This window comes from Ostrinia nubilalis, chromosome 28 (assembly GCF_963855985.1).
Source record: "Ostrinia nubilalis chromosome 28, ilOstNubi1.1, whole genome shotgun sequence".
NCBI classification, from domain to species: domain Eukaryota; kingdom Metazoa; phylum Arthropoda; class Insecta; order Lepidoptera; family Crambidae; genus Ostrinia; species Ostrinia nubilalis.
The window spans coordinates 6,838,642-6,859,360 of record NC_087115.1 but is presented as its reverse complement, the minus strand read 5'-3'; the positions used below and the strand labels follow the sequence as shown (position 1 = coordinate 6,859,360).

The 20,719-nt window shown below is 35.6% G+C and overlaps 1 protein-coding gene across 3 annotated transcripts in view; it reads left to right on the top strand.

The window, feature by feature from the left end:
- The first annotated feature begins 15,588 nt into the window (after positions 1-15,588).
- The window catches only part of LOC135085272 (lysosomal alpha-mannosidase-like), a 37,717-nt gene continuing 32,586 nt past the window's right edge, over positions 15,589-20,719 (top strand). For all 3 annotated transcript variants that reach the window (XM_063980025.1, XM_063980027.1, XM_063980026.1), the window contains exon 1: positions 15,589-15,698. The gene's annotated coding sequence lies outside the window, so the exon portion shown is untranslated. The remainder of the gene's footprint in view (positions 15,699-20,719) is intronic.

The window sequence follows — 20,719 nt, the reverse complement described above, 5'->3', positions numbered from 1 at the left end:
TTTGAATGGAGATCGATGGGTTTCTACCATCTTTCTGATACTTTCTCCACTTGTAGTAATTTTCAAAAGCTTCTGTGTTTGCAAAAATGTTAGTAACAATCTCCCAAAATGTCTGTCTGAAACACAAGACTGTGAATGTTGTATTAGTAAAGATTGAACGTAAATCTGTATTCGTTCAGACTTTTTGCAATCTTTATAAGCGTTGTAGATCGATAAAATATTATTGGAAAACTGCTCTGAAGTCAAATCGAATTCTGACAGATCTACAATGAAATTAGAACGATCTACTTCGTTGTATGACTGTATCAAATCTTGCAGCACTTGCTTCGGTATGTCCGAATGTTTTATTAATATTTCTAGTAATAATTTAAATCTTAATGGATACTTTTTATGAGTTATCACTAGAATGTCTAACGTACACGAGTTGTAAGCACGTTTTATGTACGCGGGCAAAAAATATTGCAAATATTGGGCTATAAAATCGTTGTTTATGTCTGTATTATCACAAATATGCTTGCATAACTTGTCAATAGCATTTATGGACAGTTTTACAGCTAGCGTAGGTAATAATTTATGGTTGTTTTTGCATTCTTCAACAATTGTATCGACTTTACTTGAAAATTCGGTCTCGAGACAGTCGACTATTTCTTCAACATTTTGATCATTACATTCATTTATTTCTACATCATTAGGTACACAGATACATGTTTTATCTTCTTTAGTATCATTTTCTGGAGGAATCTCAACAGGTAGTGAATTTTCAGGCGGTGTTTGGCCGATCTGAATATCGTCAAGGAGTTTTCGTGTTAGGTGTCCGAATTCTTTCGACCATTTGTTGTCTTCATGTTTGTGTGAAGCTGCCATACAAATTAGTAATAGATCTTGTGAAGATGCAGAAAAATTCCATATTTCAGACATTTTTCGCTAAATGTTTTGTTGAAAAACAATAGTTGTTTGTGTTTTGTCATTTCGTGTTTGAGTTCTGTCAAAAACATGTGGTTGTCAAAGTGACAACTATAGATTAAAAAAGTTGATGGTGTTGCCAAGTAATTTTTTTATGGAAATTCGATTATGATTGTATTTCTCAATGAATTTGAAAATTGAAAACTTAATTTGATTTCATTATCAATTTATACGGATACGGATAATAATGCGTAATTTTTCTAATTAATATCGAGGATTTGTATCTCTTTTGCTTCAAAGTGTACATACTAGGGGTTGGTAAAATAAGAAATTCACAGATTATTATTATATGTTTATTCCAACGTCTATTACATTTATAATGCTTTAATTATATTAATAAGTCAACATTAACAATTTTATCCATACATAAATTACAATCGTTAACAAATTAATAAAATATTTTTATAAAAAATTGAAAAATTCCCTATGCATCAGTTTTTAAGGCATATTCAACAAGACCGTGTCTCTATCGGATATGGAACCTTAGCACGGATGACAGAAATAACTACAGCCGAACTATTGTGCAGTGATGCCGTCGGACATCAAGTGATGTCAAAAATATATCGAAATATCGCCATAAATGCCTCTAAAACTAATATTTAGGGTAGGCCTAAGTGTTTTGCGGCAACCGCCACGCCTATTTCTGGGTAAAGACAATAAAGAAGTGTTCATACTTCACTTACCCTCCCAAAAAGTTGATCCCAATTAAAAATATTTTGCCCGGTAAAGTACGAACACTTCTTAACCCCAAAAAACCGGGGACATGTCTTTACCACAAAAAAAGAAATAGTCGACCCAAAAAGGTTAACGTCGAGGTTGACACAAAACACAAATTCATTTGAAAAATCTAACTAAAACTAAATTATTGTAAATAAAATATTAAAATCTATGATGATGGGACATGAGTGATCAGTTTGTTTGATGGACATGACATGAAAATGGGACATGAAGTCGACAACCGTTAAATCAAAATGAGTTTTATGATTTCATAGTCTATTCCTGGGTTCTAGAGTCAACGTATCCCAAGACAGTAGGCGGCAGGAAACGTCAACTTTAGACCTCAAACAGAAATAGGGACTTTAAAAATGCGTTTATCGTCATCATAAAACACAATTTGAATTAACAATTGCTAACTATAACGTTACTTATAACTAACCAGTGATATGCAACATTAGCTACACAGCTTATAATTTATTAGATACAATACGTTATTGCCTTTATTCAAGCTTTATAAAAGTGACACAGACATTGCAATATAAAATTTGTGTCGTCAGTAATTTTAGACAGCACCTGATAAAATTTCAAAGTATCCAACTGTCTCATCACATTATTTTCGTCATAATCCGAACCAAATTAGCTTGGTTTACGTTCTCCTACTCTGCTATCGGAAAATAATATGAATCAAAAATTAAATAATTTGAAACTTCAACAGGTGCTGCCGAAAATTCGCTAACCACACAAATTCCTAATCGCTACAAGTCCAAATTGGAATAATCAGGTACAATAAAATAAAAATCAGGTTGCCTACTAGGCAAATACACCAGAGTCGGTCGAAAATTGATATTTTGTCACCTTATCCACAATTTCTGCTATAACCTGACGTTTTCGGCATGGTTAAGTTACGTGCTAGTGTGACAAGGCGGTCTCATAAAATTCACGTCCATGTAATGAAGAAGTTATTATGGTAACGCCAAGGTTAATCATCAATGAGACAATACTACTATTCAGTAAGCAACTAAGATGGTCAACGCTATACATTTGCAGTTTTATTTCGAGATATAGTTGGATTTCAGAACATCAGACGAGCGCAGCCCGAAATCAAACTTTAAACATAAGCGTAGGAGTTGGTTGTGTGTACTGTTTAGTTACATTGCCTATTGAGCGCTGTGGCACACGTTACATTGGTACATTCATTTACGAGGAGTTCCCAATCCATTACGGTTTGAGTCCAATTGCTTTGTCACAAGATTCATAATTTCACCACACCAAAAAAGTTACAGAGAAATCAAAATCGTACCCTTTTTCAACCGTCAGCTGTTGAGTTTACCTAGGGGTGTATCGGGTTGGGTACGACGCTACTGGTTACCTGGTGTTAAGTGACAACAGTAGTGTTTTACCCAACTAGAGGGCTAAGGTGTTATACCCTAAGTGCCAGTAAATCCGTCGGCTCTCTAGTCATTCACGCCGAAACACGACATTACATCATTTTTCTGGCAGAAATAGACAAGAGGGTGGTACCTACCCGTTCGAGTTTTGGGCACTAAAACTCTACCACCAGTAAAAAATAAAATAAAATCTTTATAAATAAATTTTACACATTAATTACACAATTCAGACATAATAATAATATAATACTGGCCACCATATCTCCAGATTTAAAATCTGGTCTTCTCGTGTACTTTAGTCTTAGACTTTTTTACTCTCAGTAACTCAGTATACATCACATCACTTACTCAGGTAGCTTAAAATTACACCAATACTTAACCTAGTGTTGTACTATAATAATATAACTTTTGTGGACCCAGTGAATGACACCGATATTATAACTAAAACAGTGATAGCAACATTACATAAACATGTATTATAGTTTATTTAATACTCTTTCATCATAACTCTAAAACTAATCCCAGTGTATTAGCAAAACTAATAAAAAAACAGACTACAGCTTCATCATGTTAAATACCAGTCTTTTACTACAGGTAGGTACTGTTAGTTAGAGTATACATAATCGACTTTTGTACCATATTATTATAACTTTTGTGAACCCAGTGCATGACACCCATCTTATAACTAAACCAGTGATTGTAACATTACTTAACTAAAGTGATACAGGTCCTGCGCGATCGTTCTGAGTTGGCCGCTCCCACCCTCCCTGCCACCATTTTGTAACGGTCATTGACGGCCAACTCGAAGCGAACGTTTAGTACCTACATAATTTTGACTCCCATTTACCTAGCATTTAACAATCTACGACTCAAAGACCTTAATCCCAGTGTTATAACCAGTGAATAATGTAGACCTCTAGATAATATGCATACATAGATTATACATTGCACACAAATAACATCTATTTTCCCAGTATTTTCAGTATTATTGGCAACACTGTACTGCATGAAACTAATCCAGTGATTGAAACCAGTGAATTCCAGTGACTATCAAAACAAGTAGAGACAAACAAATAAACAGACAGGGTCAGCTAAATACTAGAGCAATAATGTTCCAAAACAACACCGTAACCTAGTGTATAATCACCACACAACACACTATGTAGAAAATACACAATAATTGCACACACAACTCTTACTGCGACCAGATTTTGAGGAAGATTTTGTGTATTTCGGTCTAGGCTTTCTCTTCCTCAGTATGTACCACAGCAATGACCCCAGTTATTTTATCTAGTGATGACATGTTATCCCAGTGTATCCAGTGCATGACACTAATCTTACAACTAAACCAGTAAAACAATACTTAATTAGAGTTAAGTAGGCAGGTACTGCGCGTTCGTTTCTAGTTGGCCCCTCCCACCCTCCCCGCCCTACTGCAATTTCCTCTGTTTTTCTGCCAACTAGAAGCGAACGAATAGTAGTATTCGACATCGTACGATACTATGACCTTAATCCCAGTGATATTACCAGTGAACAGTGTAGACAACTAGACATGCATAATAAAATACATCACACCTTAACATTAACTTCTATTATCCCAGTATTGGCAAACTCTCTACTATAATATGAAACTAGTCCCAGTGATTGCATCCAGTAAATTCCAGTTATTCGGTCTGGGCTTCCTCTTCCTCAGTTTACATCATAGCAATCAACCCAGTTATTTAAGCCAGTGACAACACGTTTGTAACTTATCCTACTTACTAAACCAGTGATAATATTACTCAATACTCAATCGTTTATTGCATAACTAGGAGTACATTAGTCTCTTTCAACATAACTATGACCCTAAACCCAGTGATAGCATCCAGTGTATAGCACAGCAAACCAAATACTTATAGACTACAACTACTATAATATGTTACGTACCAGTGTCTTACTAACAGGGTAACCTAAAAACTAACGGCCAAAAACAGGGTAGAATTCACGTCAACAACTGGAATTTAATGTTTTGAACATGGTTAAGTTACGAGCTATTATGACAAGTTGATCTCATTAAATTCATGTCCATGTAACGAGGTAGTTATTATGGAATCGCCTAGGTAAAGCATCAATAAGACAATAAAACTATTCAGTGAGCAACTAAGGTGTTAAACGCTATACATTTGCAGTTTAATTTCGAGATAATATAACACAGTTTTATGGATTTCAGAACATAGAACATACGAGGGCATCCCAAAATCAAACTAAACATAAGCGAAGGAGTTGGTTGTGTGTACTGTTTAGTTACATTGCCTATTGAGCGCTGTGGCACACGTTACATTGGTACATTCATTTACGAGGAGTTCCCAATCCATTACGGTTTGAGTCCAATTGCTTTGTCACAATATTCATAACTTCACCACACCAAAAAAGTTACAGATAAATCAAATTCGTACCCTTTTTCAACCGTCAGCTGGTGAGTTTACCTAGGGGTGTATCGGGTTGGGTACGACGCTACTGGTTACCTGGTGTTAAGTGACAACAGTAGTGTTTTACCCAACTAGAGGGCTAAGGTGTTATACCCTAAGTGCCAGTAAATCCGTCGGCTCTCTTGACTTTCACGCCGAAACACGATATTACATCGTTTTTAAGGCTGAAATAGACAAGAGGGTGGTACCTACCCGTTCGAGTTTTGGGCACTAAAACTCTACCACCAGTAAAAAATAAAATAAAATCTTTATAAATTTACACATTAATTACACAATTCAGACATAATAATAATATAATACTGGCCACCATCTCTCCAGATTTAAAATCTGGTCTTCTCGTGTACTTTAGTCTTAGACTTTTTTACTCTCAGTAACTCAGTATACATCACATCACTTACTCAGGTAGCTTAAAATTACACCAATACTTAACCTAGTGTTGTACTATAATAATATAACTTTTGTGGACCCAGTGAATGACACCGATATTATAACTAAAACAGTGATAGCAACATTACATAAACATGTATTATAGTTTATTTAATACTCTTTCATCATAACTCTAAAACTAATCCCAGTGTATTAGCAAAACTAATAAAAAAACAGACTACAGCTTCATCATGTTAAATACCAGTCTTTTACTACAGGTAGGTACTGTTAGTTAGAGTATACATAATCGACTTTTGTACCATATTATTATAACTTTTGTGAACCCAGTGCATGACACCCATCTTATAACTAAACCAGTGATTGTAACATTACTTAACTAAAGTGATACAGGTCCTGCGCGATCGTTCTGAGTTGGCCGCTCCCACCCTCCCTGCCACCATTTTGTAACGGTCATTGACGGCCAACTCGAAGCGAACGTTTAGTACCTACATAATTTTGACTCCCATTTACCTAGCATTTAACAATCTACGACTCAAAGACCTTAATCCCAGTGTTATAACCAGTGAATAATGTAGACCACTAGATATGCATACATAGATACATTGCACACAAATAACATCTATTTTCCCAGTATTAACAGTATTATTGGCAACGCTGTACTGCATGAAACTAATCCAGTGATTGAAACCAGTGAATTCCAGTGACTATCAAAACAAGTAGAGACAAACAAAAATAAACAGACAGGGTCAGCTAAATACTAGAGCAATAATGTTCCAAAACAACACCGTAACCTAGTGTTTAATCACCACACAACACACTATGTAGAAAATACACAATAATTGCACACACAACTCTGCGATCAGATTTTGAGGAAGATTTTGTGTATTTCGGTCTAGGCTTTCTCTTCCTCAGTATGTACCACAGCAATGACCCCAGTTATTTTATCTAGTGATGACAAGTTATCCCAGTGTATCCAGTGCATGACACCCATCTTATAACCAAACCAGTGATAGTAACATTACTTATTAGAGTTATAGTAGGTAGGTACTGAGCGTTCGTTTCTAGTTGGCCCCTCCCACCCTCCCCGCCCTACTGCAATTTCATCTGTTTTTCTGCCAACTAGAAGCGAACGGATAGTAGTATTCGAGATCGTGCGACCCTATGACATTAATCCCAGTGATATTACCAGTAACAGTGTAGACAACTAGACATGCATAATAAAATACATCACACCTTAACATTAACTTCTATTATCCCAGTATTGGCAAACTCTCTACTATAATATGAAACTAGTCCCAGTGATTGCATCCAGTAAATTCCAGTTATTCGGTCTAGGCTTCCTCTTCCTTAGTTTACATCATAGCAATCAACCCAGTTATTTAAGCCAGTGACAACACGTTTGTAACTTATCCTACTTATTAAACCAGTGATAATATTACTCAATACTCAATCGTTTATTGCATAACTAGGAGTACATTAGTCTCTTTCAACATAACTATGACCCTAAACCCAGTGATAGCATCCAGTGTATAGCACAGCAAATCAAATACTTATAGACTACAACTACTATAATATGTTACGTACCAGTGTCTTACTAACAGGGTAACCTAAAAACTAACGACCAAAAACAGGGTAGAATTCAAGTCAACAACTAGAATTTAGTGTTTTGAACATGGTGAAGTTACGAGCTATTATGACAAGTTGATCTCATTAAATTCATGTCCATGTAACGAGGTAGTTAATAAGGAATCGCCTAGGTAAAGCATCAATAAGACAATGAAACTATTCAGTGAGCAACTAAGGTGTTAAACGCTATACATTTGCAGTTTAATTTCGAGATAATATAACACAGTTTTATGGATTTCAGAACATAGAACATACGAGGGCATCCCAAAATCAAACTAAACATAAGCGTAGGAGTTGGTTGTGTGTACTGTTTAGTTACATTGCCTATTGAGCGTTGTGGCACACGTTACATTGGTACATTCATTCACGAGGAGTCCCCAATCCAACACGGTTTGAGTCTAATTGCTTTGTCACAAGATTCATAACTTCACCACACCAAAAAGTTACAGAGAAATCAAATTCGTACCCTTTTTCAACCGTCAGCTGTTGAGTTTACCTAGGGGTGTATCGGGTTGGGTACGACGCTACTGGTTACCTGGTGTTAAGTGACAACAGTAGCGTTCTACCCAACTAGAGGGCTAAGGTGTTATACCCTAAGTGCCAGTAAATCCGTCGGCTCTCTTGTTCTTCACACCGAAACACGATATTACATCGTTTTTACGGCAGAAATAGACAAGAGGGTGGTACCTACCCGTTCGAGTTTTGGGCACTAAAACTCTACCACCAGTTGTAAAATAATACCTATACAAATCTATAACAAAAAAATACATAACATAATAATTATTAAGTCCATCATTTAGATATTATTACTCTCGCCTCACAGTTGAGCATTCAGGAAAGAAGGCCATAAAAATAAATTAATAACAAAAAATAAAAACAGAAAGGAAAGATAGACAGCTTTGTCCTGCGACACGAAGAAGACTGAAAGAAAATGTGTCGTGTCGCATCTGACAATCACACACAAGCAAAAAAAAAGATAGAAATAAGAAGAATAACTCAACTGTGAGGTGAGACGGAGCTCTTAAACTTAAAATAAAACTTACATTCTAAGCCGGCCTCTTTCTTCCGATCTTCACTGGAGAACACCTGACGTTTGTTGATTGTGGTCTTGCCAGAAGTCCCAAGATCTCCCTCCCTTACACTCAGGATCCACATGAGTCCCTGGTTCTGATGATTCGACGATACCCGGAGTATCACACCCGATTGTAATGACGGCTCCTTCTTCACGTCTTCAGTTACACTATGATCTTCATTTCTTCATTATTTCGTCACCAATTGCAATTGAATCAACTTAATTACTTGGGCCACTTCAATGAGGGTGGCTCGTGGTCATCGAGCCAAGGGAACCAGCATCTCTCGCTTCACCTGTGCCATGCAGTTCTCGGAACACGGCCCGTGCAGGAAGGGTTCACTAGCTCGTTCCCGGTCCCAGTTGCTTACCAGGATCAGAAGTTCCTAGATCACATCCCCTTACACTCAGGATCCACATAAGTCCCTGGTTTCTCCATGGCTCTGACGACTGTCTCGGCAGCTTCTTCGTCACTATAGTCTTGCGCAATTGCAATTGATTCATCTCAAGTGTTTTCTTCGGTTCCATACATCTTTCCACTAGAACCAGCATCTCTCGTCACCTGTGCCATGCAGTTCTCGAAACACGGCCCGTGCAGGGAGGTTCTCTAGCCCGTTTCTGGCATAAGTTGCCCGTCGGTCCAGGGGAGGTATTTTATTTCCCTCCGGCCCTCCGTCCGGAGACGGCGAGCCACCGAAGGACGCATTCTCTTGGGGTTACTGGCTACCCCGAGAATTGACTCAATCACCACATCATCGTGAGTTATTCTGAAAACAAAAGAAAAAGGAAATTTATTTGATTAAATTGAATTGTCATCCTAGCAATCTCACTTAACATCAGGTACGTTTGCAGGCAAACATCTGCCTTAAAAAACTTTGAATAAACTGACGAGCATCAATAAAAAAAAAAGTCTGCTTATTTATTGCCATTAAGGCGGAACAAAGTTCACCGGGTCAGCTAGTTAAAAATAGAGAGGGAAAAACAGACAGGTTACAAAAATACATTTGTGTTATTATAAAAGTAATTTCACATCTCGTACATTAGGAGAAAAAAATACAATGCTTATAATTGACAACACATCGAACTAAGGTTCAAATATTTTTGTTTTGCTTAACACAAATAATATGAGATGGACCAATGGTTACCTTGTTAAGCCTTCTATGTATCTTGTTTACTATTTAAAAATATTACCTACACATAATGTAATAATATTAATATTCTTAATGAAAATAAAGTATAAATTCATGTAAAATTCCAAATAATTTTAGTTCAAAAACGTTAGCTTGACTCGACTATCGCTATGACTCTTATACCAAACATTGAGCACATTCAAATGCAGCGATCAGCAAAATTAAATATTGCTTCCCTAATGTTGTTTGTTATCAAATAGCAATTAGTTAATCGTAATCAATATTTGATTTTAATGACACTAATAATTATGTATTGTTTCGGACCGGATCTTAGATAATTATTATAGTAATTAAATTTAGATAATGAAAACTCGCTTTTAATTATTATGTAGGTAATTTACTTATTTCAACAATAAATAAAATAAACAGAACACGGATCTATGGTCTTCATTAAAATAGTTTACATTTTGTATTAAACAAAGACTTGAGAGAGAGCTCTTTGCGCCATTTTGAAATTCAAAAGTTACTGGTAATAACGCAAGTATACAATTTAGATTGTTAAAGATTAATATTACCATTATTTTTACACAAACAGATTATTTTTAATGCTTTTACGTTAGAACAATATAATTATTGTACTAATTTTGGAAAATTTTAAGATAGCCCAAAGAGAAAATAAAAAGAAACTAAAGTACCTATGTAGGTTTAAACCTAACATTAATCAGAAAGGCAAATAATAGTCACAAAATATTTGGAATGATTATTGATTATAATTTTAAACACTGGAGACTTCCGGTTTGAATTTTAAAAGTATCTCAGTTGACTCGACTCTTGACTAATAAAAATAAAGTTGAAATCTAGGTGATCAACGCAAGTAAAGTTGTAAGGACTAAATATTTTTCTATTTATAATATCCAAGTCCGAAAATGTTTATTGAACACGCATTTGAAATAATTTTAAAACGAAATAATTTACATAGAAAATAAGAAAGTACTCACCGAAATGATGACTGCGAAATGGAGGGCCTTTATTCTGCTCTTCATGTTGCACTATCCTGAAGACAAATTGACTGCCCATCTTAGGTGTTGTTGCTCCAAGGGCAAGTCCGCGACTGACCTCTGTCCGAAAATCCTTTCGTATTTATACCATTTCCCTGCACAGGGCAGGTAGCCATTTTTTCGACTCGCAAAACGTGAGGTGCGCGGGGCGGGGGACTTTCCAGTCCCTTTATTACTTGTCCATTTTGTTTTAAATCTGGTTATCGTTTGCAACATCCTTTTTGGTAAAATTCCATTTCTAAAGTAAACCGTGAACAATAGACATGAAATAACAATTAAAAATAAATTGCTTTTCCAAGCCCTAAGTTTGACTTATTGCTTATGTTGCAGGGTAACTAGTGAATTGGACTGTACATTGGACATGTTTTCAAATGGCTAATTTTAGTAATAGTATTTTTTATTCGTAATTTAAGTAAGTAATTTTTATATGAATTAATCATCATACAACACGCATCGAGGTTGGATGGATCAGTATAATAATTAGCAATTTAACAATGAAGTTATTCAATCATTTTAGTTTTTAGTTTAGAATGAAAGAACTTTAAAAATTTTAAATATTGCCTTGTGTAACGTTACTGATGACAGAACTTCAAGGTAAACTCCGTGGTCTTTCAAGTAGTTGTTGTAATAGAAGTTATTTTACCACAGAAATGTATAGTTTAATGTGCTTTCGGCTTGTACAGTGTGTGCATTCAGTCAGGATTAGTATACCTACTGAAGTTTTTTTTATCTACAACGAGGAAGCTCTTGGCTTCTATCTCACCTGATGGTAAGTGACGATCAGGCCGAAGGTGGAAGCGAGCTTCACCCGGAATCCTCAACTACAGAGGAACTGGCTATCTTACCTCTAACTGTCGGAACACAACAATGCAGTTAACATTGTTGTTATGGCGACAGACTTAGGTAAGACGGTGGTAGCTAGCCAGGCGGACTTAGAACAAGCCCTACCACCAACCAAACAGAACAGAAAAATCTGCCCCCACTGGGAATCGAACCCGGGACCTCTGCGTCTGAAGCAGGTGGTCTTACCACTAGACCACAGAGGCGGTTTCACGTTCACAGGCTTAAATTTTGAACTTTTTAATTAAATCAAATCAAATATTTATATGTATAGGTAAATGTGGTATGTTCAGAACGTTCATGTTTTGCTTCAACAAAGCATAATATTATTTGTCTATTAATATTCTTACTAGCCACTTCCAAAAACGCCCAAACCAAGACTTGTGTGACAACGTGCCACGATAATGCTGGACATTAACATTTGTTTGCCAGGCAGAATGTTCGAGTAAGACGGTTTTTATTTAATCTCTTTGTAACTGGAATAGATTTTACTGTGCCTAAAATTGTTTTTGCATGCCCAAAAAATTTGCAATATGCATTTAAAATAGAATTCATCCCAGAGCATTTGTGCGTAAAAGTATTTGTGTAAAAGTTACTCACAAAAAATTGGTAGGACTTTCAAAACTTCCTTGCCTGGCGACAAACCTCGTGGTATTTTTAAAGTACATAATGTAACAATGAAGGGATTTACCTAGCTCTTTCTTGTTACTTGCTGTGCATGCATGTTTGAAAGTTTTAAATGGATTTTGAAGATATTTTGATATGAAGATGATGTATGCTACAATATGTAAGTATAAAAATATCGACACTACAGTCATTGATGTAGCTATAAATTGTGAACTTAATAGAATCTAAAAGTTCCAAAATATATTCTGTACCTATGTGGGATAATAAATTCTAACTGTGTAATAATTATCATTCTTTCGTGTTTGTAATCATTTTGTATTTTCATTTTTTTTTATTCAAAAACTAAAATTCCTAACCGTGTCGTGATCGTGATAATGGCGCATGAAAAAACGTGAAAATTAATAATAAGTAAATGAATAGAAAATGTAAAAGTTTGTATTTCGGGCTATTCATAATGAAAATAGTATCTAGGTTTCAGGTCTTCAAATTTTCTTTTGGTAGAAATTAATAATTAATGCTAATTAATGACAAAGCTGCAATATTTAACATCGATTACATATTGACAATCACGTGCGTAAGCACTGACAAAATAATAGCTGTGGTAATTAAATAGTAATTTTAACGAGGCATTTAACTAATATAATTAGGGATTGGTTTGTTCTGTTAATTGCCCTTTTTGGGGCTATTTGCGTAGAGCTTGACTCACACATTATGCTTTGCAACTGACTATACGATTACACTTTCGCATCTTTCGCAACCTTGTGGTTCGAATAGGTACATGTAGGTGGCTCATATAAGTATTACCTACGTTAACAAGTATTTTAGACTTATACAGGCTGTTAGGTAAATGGGTATATGAGCCGACACTAGCCCATGTTAACATAGGCATATAAATAGTATGGTGAAGTCAGAAAATTGATATCTTAATATTAATTATTTTAATTTTCATACAAATCGGATTTTGTAAAATTTATTTTGTATGAAAATTAAAAAAGTTAAAATGATGATAATTATCAAATTTCTGACTTCACCATACCATTTATATGCCCATGTTAACATGGGCTAGTGTCGGCTCATATACCCATTTACCTAACACCCTGTATATAATTATTTGTTAAAATAATTATTTCAACGTGCAAATGAAATATTTACTACTACTACCTACCCAAAATTTTGAATCATCGCGTGGTATTTTCGACAAGACATAGTAATTTATCTGGAACAAAAAGATTTGCAACTATTTTTTGTTAGAGAACGATAGAACCTTTCTTAATCTCTCACAGAATATAACAATATGAAGCCTTTGTTTAACAAATACAAAAGTTAGGCACAGGAAATTTGTTATCAGTCCTTTGTGCTTAAACAAACTTCCTTTATGATCCGTAGGTACAGAATGATGTTGGAAACAAGAAAAATACCATGATGATGAGCAGGTAAAAGAGCTTACCTGCCTGGAACTAGTGGTCTGGCAAAGTTAGTTATTCAGTATACTCTCGTCTACGTACAAGTACTCGTCTCGTGGTAGTTAAAATATCTGTGTTAGAATTTGGTTTTAGTGAAAATGGCTGCTCCCGCGATGAGACGTGGTTTCATTGACAACTTCGCCTCACCAGAAGATTGGTACATGGAGGTTGACGAAGACCTGTTCGATATAAGTTACCTTCGTAGCACCGCTGTATGGAACCGGCAGCCACCAAGGAAACCACGCCAAGGTATACCCGAATATGGGCCCGAGACCTACAACCGGGCTAATGAATATCTGTGCGAACCTTACAAAAAGGATCCCAAATTCATCCTAACGACGTTGACAACCATTCGCTCCTTTGGCGATGCCAGAGCTTTGGGCTATCACATACCACACAAGACGGCCGAAATTATATGCCAGCTGGTATTTACTGCGGTGGCGGTGACAGATGACTGGATAAGTCTGTTTTACAACGCGTTCTTCCCTGCATATCTCGAAAGAGAACACTCTTGGGCTTCAGTTCATTTGTTGAAGAGAGCATTTTCGGCTCGTCCGGAGCCTTTTCGCAAGACTTTCGCTAAACACCTCATAACATCTGTGAGAATACCCAAAAACGTGCTTCAGGATTTCGTAATTAATTTGACGCTAGATAAAAGGGATTATCTCATGAGATCGATACCACGCGTGGACCTGACGGCGGAGGCATTCGTCCACAACTTGCCAACGATCAATGCGTTGTTTGTGGAGAGTGTCAAAGTCGACTCAACCTGCGACTGCGTGGCCTCTCTGCTTCAAACATATGGAAGCCACTGTTACTCCAATAGAGACTACGGCCGTCTGTTGCTTACGCTGTTAACGACGAACGGACTCTCCGGGTTTAATCAAAGAACCCTGAAGGAACTAATAGAGAGTCACTGTTCCGAGTTCAGAGGGCCTTGCATGGCTGCAATGGACGAAATAATTGGCCGGTTTGTCGAGATTGAGTACCAGCGCACGATGACGGACAGCTTTGATATAAGTGATCAAGCTAAAGATATCAATAGGGCCGTCTAATTTTAGTAAGTTATTTTATTTTAGTTATGATAAGTAATTTGTGAGGTAGAAACAATGTTTTACTTTGTAATCACATACTGTGTGACTGTGCAAGTCTTATGGCGCGTTCTAAAAGAAGTGCCGCAAATAAAGGTATACATAATTAATTAATATTTAAAGTTAAAATATGAAATAATAGCGAAAACTTTAATTTCATTGAAAAAATACCAACCAATCAATTTTTAATTTGTGTACATAATTGTTATAATTTTCTCTATTTCTATATTTTCCTTGTTTTAATATGTTATAGGTTAATTATAGGTTTTATACTAGGTAACTAGTTATTCTGATTAGTTATGTAACTGTGTGATTTATTTTGTATTCAGTCTTGTTATGTAAGGATTTTATACCAACTTGTTATGTACCGTTTACGGGTGTTAATTAAATTAAGTATTCAAATATTTTGTACGGTATCTATTGGTCTTAAGAAAGTTCTAAATGTCTAGATCTAGATATAGTATTTTTGTCGTAAGAATTTTTCTAATGTAGTTTAAATTTAAAGAAATGTCAAAGAAACAACTTATATCTATGAATGTAATAAATTATGCTAAAAATGAAGTGTATTTCTTTCATTACTTTTTTGTACCCCCTCTAGGTCAAACATGGTAGCTAGTATACTATTAATAATGCTAAATCGAGAATCGGATTTGTAGCTGGTATCATTATTTTTGACATGATTGATATTTCTTATCTGTTTCCATTCATTTGACGTCCCACTTGTCAATTTGTTGACACATTCTTTTGACAGATGAATTTTATGTGCGAGCCCGAGCCGGTATAGACGCGGCTTTTGTTTGAATATTTTTTTCACAATATTTATCGTGTCTTTATAATGTGTTGACTTTCTACACGGGAGAACATTACAGCTGTAAGTATTGAAGATTAATTTTGGTGTCATTTATGTATCGAGCTTCGAAAACTAAGTAAATGAACATTCAAACTATTGGGACCTAGGACACAAAACATAGGACATGAAAAATTGCTTTGATTCAGACACACACAGGAAAATCTGTCTTTCTCTCTCTGAATACTTGATCATCATACATTCAATTATCTTGTCAAAAAATTTATAATTATCCAAACTGCCCACTTATTTATTAGTAGGTAATAGGTACCTAAATATAAAATACATACCTAGTTGCTCAGAGCAAAACATTGATATTCTAACTTTATCACTTATTTTTCCTTGTACATGTACTCATAATAAGGTGGTTCTATTATGATTTGATATTTTTAGTTTGCTAAGTTTTTTAAATTATCATTCTTCCTACAAATTAAAACTTTGTAATCTCAGAAATTATTTAAATTTCCATTTATAACAATTTTATTTATATTTAATTCTTCGTTGCATTCCAAATACTTCTTGCATTGTTCTGGTTTCTTTATTATTTCTTCTCAACAGTATGGCCTATTGATATACCGAAATAGATTCCTATATTTTAAACTTAGATTTTTAAATAATTATCATACACTCTTACAGAGAACTGATTGATTAGATTTTACCTAGTTTTATAAAGGTACCAAATAAACACTTTTTCTTTCTTTACTTATATTCTTTTAACTGAAATAAGTTTTGAAATTAGTAAAATAAAGGGCTGTGTGAATCTTTAAAGAATGATAAAGTTAAGGCTTATTCCACTATTCCCCGTTGACAATCCCCGTCAACGGGGATTAGTAAACTTTTTGTTCACTATTCCCCGTTATATTAGGATTTTATTTTTAACATTATAAGCTCCAATTGGCATTAACGTTGAATAGTGAACAAAAAGTTCACTAATCCCCGTTGACGGGGATTGTCAATGGGGAATAGTGGAATAAGCCAAAGTTAACTGTTTCCATTAAAAAACGTCATAAAACAATTAATTTTCTGCAAATAGGCTTTTCTAAAGTGCTCAACTACACATCCACCTATTTTCGGCTTTTCGGCTACTTGATCTCCAATACTTGCTCTCATAGAAAAAACAGTTTTTTTTAATACCATCCTTAAATATCTGAGGAAATGGGAAGTGGCTAGATTTTTTTAAATAATTAATTCCTAGCAACCTGGAAATCCTGCATAGTCATAAATGTTTATTGCATCATGTTGGTACATTTGGATCTTAAATATTTAGCATTCGGCGAATATTGGTAAAAAAAATTATTAGAATTATTTTTGCTAATGTTTTCATTTAATTTTCTCTCCAATTTCCGAAACTCTTATTTGGAGTGACTAATTTTTTTTTTTGTAAATCTAAATATGATACATATTACCTACTTTAATTTCACGCGGGCGAAGCCGTGGGCAAAAGCTAGTAATGATAAAGTAAGCTGCAAAAATCTTCGCAAAATGCATTTATGATAAAGGAAACAGACTCGCCTCAATCCCGCATTCCTGTGGTCCAGTTTTTTCCATGTTTGGAACATCGATCTGTGGCAGACGGACGTGAACTAAATGTGTAGGTACAGTTAGCGGAATAAAAACTAGTCTAGTTTGAGTCGGACTTACTCGCAGGATTCCGTACTGTCGTAGAGTCAGCGTCAAATAGTTCATGACAAGTGGCCAAAAAGTTGACAAGACCTTAGTCCAATCATAACGGACGTGTTGCGAACTTTTTGGCTACTTTGGGTATCACGAACTACACTCAACCAGGGATGTAACGGAGGTAGTTTTATCGGAACCGAAATCGGAATCGGAGTTTTCAAATTTGATTTATCGGAATCGGAATCGGAGGCAGGGTCAGTTTGTTTAAGGGCAAATAAAACATTATTTATAGTCAATTCTTTTCATTTTTATTTATTATTATAAAATCCAAAAATATAAGGTCCAAATGTCTGTTGTAAATGAGATCTTTTCAAATTGTGTGAGCAAATCTTTAATATTTTTAGTTAATGTTTATATATATTTGAAGTCGGAACCGAAAGTGTAATAATAATCGGAAGTTCCGACTTAACGGAACCGGAATCGAAGCTCCGTTACATCTCTACACTCAACATCAAATAAATCGCATCTTCCGCGACGCGAACTTTAAAGATTTTCTTCTGACACAATCATGGTGCCCCAACAATATTGGTGTTATTTGAAAGCCCAATAAATAAACTTAAACAAAAACACATTTAATTTTTTAATAAATAATTGACATGGGTATACCATAAAATAAATGTGACTTGAAAGTTCATCCTAGTTGTAAGACTTTTTATTAATAAGGGGGATTGAATTTTCAGATATATCCAGTTTATTCTTTAACCTGTTATTGGTACCGTTTGAAAGAGCTCGTGAAGCATTTTTAGGATAACCAGTAGGCCAAGTTGAGAACCTTCCTTTTTGAAGTCGGTTAAAAAAGCACGTCTTGTTACATCAATAAATGAGTAGTTAGGAGTTAGTCAGACTTAGCAATTTCGAAAAATCTAATACGCGGGGCAATCCCGTATCCGTGATGAAACCACTGTACCGATTTTGATGAAATTTTGTGTAGGTGTAGAGAACTAGATATAGTTTGAGTCCCGGGAAAGGACATAGGATAGTTTTTATCCCGATTTTTGAAACAGGGACGCGCGTGATAAAGTTTTTCTGTGACAGACAAAATTTTACGCGGGTGAAGCTGCGGGAAAAAGTAGTGTAACTAAATGACCCGGCGAACTTTGGAAGGAACGTAGCTTAGGTACCGTAGAGGTGCACTAAGAAAGGAATTCCCGAAATTCCCAAAGGGACGGGACTTAGCGGGAAAATCCTTTTGTATGAAAAATCTAAACCGCTTAAGTTAGACGCTTGAAATTTGGCATGCAGGTACATTAGTAAACTTAAAGCTTAGTTACAACAGGATATTGCAAAATTCCCACGGGAACAGGAGTTAGCGGGAAAAAACATTTGTATGAAAAAATCTAAACCGCGTAAGATAGATGAAGGGGGTAAAACGGGATCCACGCGTACGAAGTCGCGGGCGGCCGCTATCTATACTAATCTATGTATACTTCTATACTAATATTATAAATGCGAAAGTAACTCTGTCTGTCTGTCTGTCTGTCTGCACTATGTCTGTCTCACTTTCACGCCTAAACCACTGAACTGATTTTAATGAAATTTGGCATAGAGATAGTTTGAGTCCCGGGAAAGGACATAGGATAGTTTTTATCCCGGTTTTTGAAACAGGGATGCGCACGATATTTTTTTTCTGTGACACAAAATTCCACGCGGGCGAAGCCGCGGGCGGAAAGCTAGTAATTGATATTTTACTCCATCCTATTTAAAGAAAAAGGTTTGTTTGTATTTATGATAAGTGATTTTGCGTCATACGATCAATAAATACTTGAATTTATCACCATTGTTGACAAATAATGTTGGACAATAACTATTAATAATATTTATAGACCAAGTGGTACTCAATGCTTATTATTATGACATCTTGTATTTTACTCGACTATTATTCTGCATTGCCCAGGTATTGTATAGAATGCCGGATTATACACATTCGTTCGTTTCAGCCAAACGACGTCCACTGCTGGACAAAGACCTCCCCCAAGGATTTCCACAACATTAGAACATAATATTATTATGTATTTACAAAAAAAAATATTTATGTATGTTTATTTCCGTTGTCTAGTACTTACCCATAGTACAAGCGTTGCTTAGTTTGGGACTAGAGGCGCAGTGTAAAATGTCCAAGGATATTTTTATTCAAAGTCAAAATTTCTTTATTTGTATAGATAGACTATTAAATAGTGCTTACAAATCGTCAAATATTTGCTCTTAAGGGGCCTCTACATGTCTCATAATCTTTTTGTTTTTACCCTACCAGCGCTTCGAGACCAACATTTGGCAAGTGCTGAGAAGAAGCTATTTATTCAAAGTTAGGTGGTGCAACTCAGCCATAAATTCCCATAGACCTAGACCTAGCCCACAAGTGTACAGTCAGCGACAAATAGTTCGTGACACCCAAAGTGGCCAAAAAGTTGACAAAACACCTTATCTTGTCTCTTATGTATTTCTCTGTGGTCCCGGGTTCGATTCCCAGTGGGGGCAGATTTTTCTGTTCGGTTTGGTTGGTGGTAGGGCTTGTTCTAAGTCCGCCTGGCTAGCTACCACCATCTTACCTAAGTCTGTCGCCATAACAACAATGTTAACAGCATTGTTGTGTTCCGTCAGTTGAGGTAAGATAGCCAGTTCCTCCGTGGTTGAGGATTCCGGGTGAAGCTCGTTTCCACCTTCGTCCTGATCGTCACTTACCATCAGGTGAGATACAGGCCAAGAGCTTCCTCGTTGTGGATAAAAAAAAACTCTGTTGATACGACTCGGTGACAATCGGTCAGCTTTCTTTCCTTCAATTAAATCAATTATCGTGGTTTTTCAATCGTGTTGACCGTTGGACTGGATTCTAGACCCGTTAAGTCCCGGATACACCTCTCTGCAGTGACCTGAGCACTAAGTAGGTGCAAATATGTCTATGTATGAGTCAATGCGTGAGGTATGGGAGCGGCGCGAGAGAGTTTTGTGACGGTCAAACGTCAGCGAGACTTCAAATCAAATCAAAACCATTTATTGTAGGTACATATAGGTCACATAAAAATTTATATTGTTCAGCTACATCAACCATATCGGCATGCAACAGAATAAATTTTTCGTGATTCAAGAAATTATACAAAAAAAAAATTAAATGTCACAATAATAATTAACAATGTCAAATTTAGTAGATAGAATTTAATATTACATATTAGTATGTCAATTTGTTACATAGATTTGATAATAACAAGGTCAAACAAACAATTCATGTAGAATAATGTCTTTAAATGGACACAAACGGATCTGTCCAGTAGTATGCTTTATCAATTAAAAAGTCGTGTAGGATTTTTTTAAAAATAAACAAGTCTTCTTTATTTCTTACGGTATGTGGTAAAATATTATAAATTCGCGGTGCC